General features: G+C 35.8%; 1 pseudogene; it reads right to left on the minus strand.

Annotated features, from left to right (window-relative positions):
- Positions 1-4,328: 4,328 nt before the first annotated feature.
- On the minus strand, positions 4,329-5,169 carry LOC114086408 (heterogeneous nuclear ribonucleoprotein H3 pseudogene; annotated as a pseudogene).
- Between the last annotated feature and the right edge of the window lie 1,321 nt (positions 5,170-6,490).

A 6,490-nucleotide genomic window follows, 5' to 3' on the forward strand; every position in this document is an offset into this window, starting at 1 on the left:
ATTTTTATGTACCTAAAGCACATATTTCAAACCTTCTTTTAATAAGGATCTGTTTGTAGTAAATTCTAATTTGTTTGAAATTTTTTAAATTTTGCTTTAATTCTTTTTTACTGATTTAAAAAATTTTTATACATGACAGCAAAATGCATTACAATTTATATTACACATATAGAGCCCAATTTTTCATATCTCTGGTTATATACAAAGTATATTCACACCAATTCGTGTCTTCATACATGTACTTTGGATAATGATGTTCATCACATTCCACCATCATTTCTAACCCCATGCCCCCTCTCTTCCCCTCCCACCCCTTTATCGTATCTGGAGTTCGTCTATTCTTCCCATGCTCCCCCTCCCTACCCCACTATGAAATCAGTTTCTTTATATCAGAGAAAACATTCCGCATTTGTTTTTCTGGGATTGGCTAACTTCGCTTAGCATTATCTTCTCCAATGCCATCATTTACCTGCAAATGCCATGATTTTATTCCCTTTTATTGCTGAATAATATTCCATTGTATATATATGCCACATTTTTTTATTCATTCATCTACTGAAGGGTATCTAGGTTGGCTCCACAGTTTAGTTATTGTGAATTGTGCTGCTATAAACATTGATGTGGCTGTGTCCCTGTAGTATGCTGTTTTTAAATCCTTTGGGTATAGTCTGAGGAGAGGGATAGCTGGGTCAAATGGTGGTTCCATTCCCAATTTTCCAAGGAATCTCTATATTGCTTTCCATATGGGTTGCACCAATTTGTAGTCTCACCAGCAATGTATGAATGTACCTTTTTCTCCACATCCTTGCAAACATTTATTGTTGTTTGTCTTCATAATAGCTGCCATTCTGACAGTAGTGAGATGAAATTGTAGAGAAGTTTTGATTTGCATTTCTCTAATTGCTAGAGATGCTGAACATTTTTTTCATATATTTGTTGATTGATTGTATATCCTCTTCTGAGAAGTGTCTGTCCTTGGCCCATTTATTGATTGGGTTATTTGGGCTTTGTTTTTGGGTTTTGGGGGTTTTTTGTTATTTGTTTGTTTTGTTTAGCTTTTTGAGTTTTTTTTTTTATATATACCCTAGGAATTAGTGCTCTATGAGGAATGCCATTGGGATTTTGATTGGAATTGCATTAAATTTGTATAGTGTTTTTGGTAGTATGATCATTTTGATAATATTAATTCTGCCTATCCAAGAGCAAGGTAGATCTTCTAAGGTCTTCTTTGATTTCTTTCTTTAGGGTTCTGTAGTTTTCATTGTATAGATCTTTCACCTCTTTTGTTAAGTTGATACCCAAGTATTTTTTTTTTTTTGAGGCTACTATAAATGGGGTAGTTTTCCTCGTTTCCCTTTCTGAGGATTTGCCACTGATATATAGAAATGCCTTTGATTTATGGGTGTTGATTTTCTATCCTGGTACTTTGCTGAATTTATTTACTAATTCTAGAAGTTTTCTGGTGGAGCTTTTTGGGTCTTCTAGATACAGAATCATATCGTTAGCAAATAGTGCTAATTTAAGTTCTTCTTTTCCTATCTGTATCCCTCTAATTTTTTTCATCTATCTAATTGCTCTGGCTAGTGTTTCAAGAACTATGTTAAGATATATGTTAAGATAGCTATTATGAAGACAAACAATAATAAGTGTTGACAAGGATGTGGGGGAAAAGGTACACTCATACATTGCTGGTGGGACTGCAAATTGGTGCAACCAATATGGAAAGCAGTATGGAGATTCCTTGGAAAACTGGGAATGGAACCACCATTTGACCCAGCTACCCCTCTCTTTGGTCTTTACCCAAAGTACTTAAAAACAACATACTACAGGGACATTCCCACAACAATGTTTATAGCAACACAATTCACAATAGCTAAACTGTGGAACCAACCTAGATATGCCCTTCAGGAGATGAATGGATTTCAAAAATGTGGCATATATTCACAATGGAATATTACTCAGCAATAAAAGAGAATAAAATCATGGCATTTGCAGGTAAATAGATGGCAATGGAGAAAATAATGCTAAGTGAAGTTAGCCAATCCTCCCCCCCAAAAAAACCCAAATACTGAAGGTTTTCTCCCATATAAGGTGAATGACCTACAATAGGGTAGGGAGGGGGAGCATGGGAGGAATAGATGAACTCTAGATAGGGCAGAGGGGTGGGAGGGGAAGGAAAGGGGTAGGGGGTTAGCAATGATGGTGAAATATGATAGACATCGTTATCCAAAGTACATGTATGAAGACATGAATTGGCATAAACATACTTTATATATAACCAGAGATATGAAAAATTGTGCTCTATGTGTGTAATAAGAATTGTCATGCATCCCACTGTCATGTATTTTTAAAATAAAATAAATATTTTTTAAAAAAGAGATTAGTGCTTTATCTGATGTGTGAGGGGTAAAAATTTGCTCCCAAGATGTAGGCTCTCTATTCACCTCATGGATTGTTTCTTTTGCTGAGAAGAAGCTTTTTAGTTTCAATCTATCCCATTTATTGATTCTTGATTTTAATTCTTGCACTACAGGAGTCTTTTAAGGAAGCTGGGGACTAATCCAACATGATGAAGATTAGGGCCTACTTCTTTTTCTACTAGATGCAGGGTCTCAGGTTTAATTTGTAGGTCCTTGATCAACTTTGAGTTGAGTTTTGTGCATGGTGAGAGATAGGGGTTTAATTTCATTTTGTTGCATATGGATATCCAGTTTTGCCAGCACCATTTGTTGAAGAAGCTATCTTTTCTCTAATGTATGTTTTTTGGCACCTTTGTCTAATATAAGATAATTGAAAATTTGTGGGTTAGTCTCTTTGTTCTCTATTCTGTACCATTGGTCTACCAGTCTGTTTTGGTGCGAATACTATGCTGTTTTTGTTACTATTGCTCTGTGGTATACTTTAAGGTCTGGTATAGTGATGCTACCTGCCTCACTCTTCCTGCTAAGGATGACTTTAGCTATTCTGGGTCTCTCATTTTTCCAGATGAATTTCATGACTGCTTTTCTATTTCTGTGAGGAATGCCATTGGGATTTTGATCAGAATGTCACTAAATCTGTACAGTGTTTTTGGTAGTATGGTCATTTTGACAATATTAATTCTGCAAGATAGATCTTTCCATCTTCTAAGTTCTTCTTTGATTTCTTTCTTTAGGGTTCTGTAGTTTTCCTTGTATAGATCTTTCACCTCTTTTGTTAAGTTGATTCCCAAGTATTTTATTTTTTTTAAGCTACTGTAAATGGAGTAGTTTTACTCATTTTCCTTTCAGAGGATTTGTCACTGATATACAGAAATGCCTTTGATTTATGGGTGTTGATTTTATATCTTACTACTTTGTTGAATTTATTTACTAATTCTAGAATTTTCTGGTGGACCTTTGGGGTCTTCTAGGTATAGAATCATTTTTTTTTATCTCCCACATTGACATTTATTACATTAATAACATTCTAGCAAAAACAAATAACAAGTTCAGTAACTGAATTCACATTGACAGGTTTCATTTTGATCCATTAAGCCAATTTGAGAAAAAAAAAGCCATATTGATCAAAGTGATGAAATTAAAAAGCACCTTTTCCTTGCTACATATTTTTAACTAAAACTCCAAACTGACATCAGATACAAAATCCAACTGCAGGATTGTTTTTGACTATGACATGGATTTGTGTCTTACATTTTTTAAATGTAGTCATTTATACACTTATTTAAGACCCATATGCTCTATTGGATAAGAAACTGAAAATACATCTGTGAGAATTATGATTCATAGTAAATGCCTATGTACTTACACACTGAATTCTCATGTCATTGAGAATCCTACCTACTCTAAACATCCTGAAATAAGTTATGACTCTCACCTTTTGGAAACATTTTTGGTACTTCAGTCAAGTGCTGAGGGAAATGTATTCTAAAATCTAGGGCTAGAATTCAAACTTCCAACACTCCCATACCTAGGTAACACAATTAGGAATACTCAGAAATCCAGATACCTCTTAGATCATCAACATTTCAGAGCTATGCCTGATAAATGACATCTGAAAAAGAATAATATAGAATTAGCTGAATTTATACTCCTGAAGCCACCTAAACTCTTCTTTAGGCTTTATATTTACAGTGCTATCCAGGAGAAATAAAAGAAAAAATTATTCAAGCTCTTATTTCAGATGTCTGCTTATAAAGAATTGTAGTTTATATCAAAGTGAACCATTATTCTCTAATACTACACTATACTACTGTTTGTAGCGCTACCAGTAAAATACATCAACCCAAATCTTATGAAGGCAGCACATCTTTAGGAGTAACTAGTATATATAAAAAGTATCAACATCAGTGGTTTGAATATAAAAATTTATTTTTTAAGTCAAAGTATGCAACAAATAAAACCTACAGAAAACAGATTTTCCCATCACAATCTGTGGCTTTACCAAATAATATTTTGAAAACACATTCCTTCAGTCATTATAAAGTTCTTAAAATACAAAAGAAATTAGATCTGTAAGAAAGTCTAGTAGACCAGATGCTGTTGTTAGGACTTGTATGTTGGCGATTATGTTTTCAGTACATCCCATGCCATCCACCTCCACTCATGCCACCTTGCCCATAGTAACCTCCACTGCCTCCACCACCACGGCCATAACCATCCAAGCCATCAGGAGTACCATATCCTCCACTATAATTGTTCCCCATTCCCATTCTTCCAACAGATCCATATCCTCCCTGATTATCCATTCCATCTCTGCCGTAGCCTCCCATTCCAGAACCTCCCATTCCAGAGCCACCTCCAGGGGTAGAATTCAAGAAGAGTTCAATGTACCGATGTTGCATGTTATTTTTATCTTTAGACATGGCAGCTACTGCATCTTCATGTGTCACAAACTCTACATCTGCTTCTCCTGTTGCTCTGCCATCAGCTCCAATATCAATATGAACGCGAATTGGATTTAGTGGTGAGAAGAAATTAGCAATATCATTTTCAGTTGCACAAAAAGGCAACCCTCTCATAAGTACAAAATGACCACCATGAAAACCTGAACTCGCATCACCAGCTCCACCATAGCCATGACCTCCCATACCTCTTCCATCTCTCATTCTGTCATCAAAGCCATCATTTCCATAGCCATAATTATTATAGCCACCATAGTCATCAAAACCTCCATAGCTTCCTCGCCCAGCTCTATAATAACCACCTCTTCCTCCTATTGGTCTATCATATGGTCCCGGTTGCTGTCCCAGCAATCTTCTTGGTGGGTCATAAAATCCTTTGATTTCACTCCTGCTACTTCTGAAGATCTCAATATACCCCCTTTTACTTCAGATACCCTGTCGAGCGATAGTAACGCGGACTCCCGTGCACGCGGAGTTCGGTCTTGAGGAGGGAAAAGTCGTTCGTCTCTCATAGCGCTCCTAACAACGGTTTTTCCAACCGTCTTTGGCAGCGGCAACCGCTAAGGAAGCTGCGCAGCACAGCAACTGGCTGGGGGGGCTCCTAGGTATAGAATCATATCGTCAACAAATAGTGCTAATTTAAGTTCTTCTTTTCCTATATGTAACCCTTTAATTTCTTTCATCTGTCTATACTCTGGCCAGTGTTTCAAGAAGTATGTTAAATAGAAGTGGTGAAGAGGGCATCCCTGTCTTGTTCCAGTTTTTATAGGGAATGCCTTCAATTTTTCTCCATTTAGAATGATGTTGGCCTGGGGCTTAGAGTAGATAGCCTTTATGATGTTGAGATATGTTCCTGTTATCCCTAGTTTTTCTGGTGTTTTGAACTTGAAGGGGTGCTGTATTTTGTCAAATACTTTTTCTGCATCTATTGAGATGATCATATGATTCTTACCTTTGAGTCTATTGATGTAATGAATTACATTTATTGATTTCCATAATTTGAACCAACCTTGCATCCCTGGAATGAATCCCACTTGATCATGGTACACTATCTTTTTGATATGTTTTTATATTCCATTTTCCAGAATTTTATTGAGAATGTTTGCATCTATATTCATTAGAAATATTGGTCTTAAGTTTTCTTTCTTTAATGTGTCTTTGCATTAAATCAGAGTGATATTGGCCTTAAAACGAGTTTGGAAGTGCTCCCTCTTTTTCTATTTTGGAATCAGAGTGATATTGGCCTCAATATGAGTTTGGAAGTGCTCCCTCTTTTTCTATTTCCTGAAATAAATTGTAGAGTATTGGTATTAGTTCTTCTTTAAAGGTCTTGTAGAACACGGCTGTGTATCCATCTGGTTCTGGGCTTTTCTTGGTTGGTAGGCTTCTAAGGGCATCTTCTATTTTATCACTTGATAGTGGTCTGTTTAAATTGTGTATATTTTCCTGATTCAATTTGGGCAAATCATATGATTTGAGAAATTTGTCAATTCCTTCAATATCTTCTATTTCATTGGAGTACAAATTTTCAAAATAATTTCTAATTATCCTCTGTATTTCTATAGTGTCTGTTGTGATATGACCTTTTTCATCACGTATGTTAGTAAT

This window comes from Marmota flaviventris, chromosome 5, assembly GCF_047511675.1.
Source record: "Marmota flaviventris isolate mMarFla1 chromosome 5, mMarFla1.hap1, whole genome shotgun sequence".
Classification (NCBI taxonomy): domain Eukaryota; kingdom Metazoa; phylum Chordata; class Mammalia; order Rodentia; family Sciuridae; genus Marmota; species Marmota flaviventris.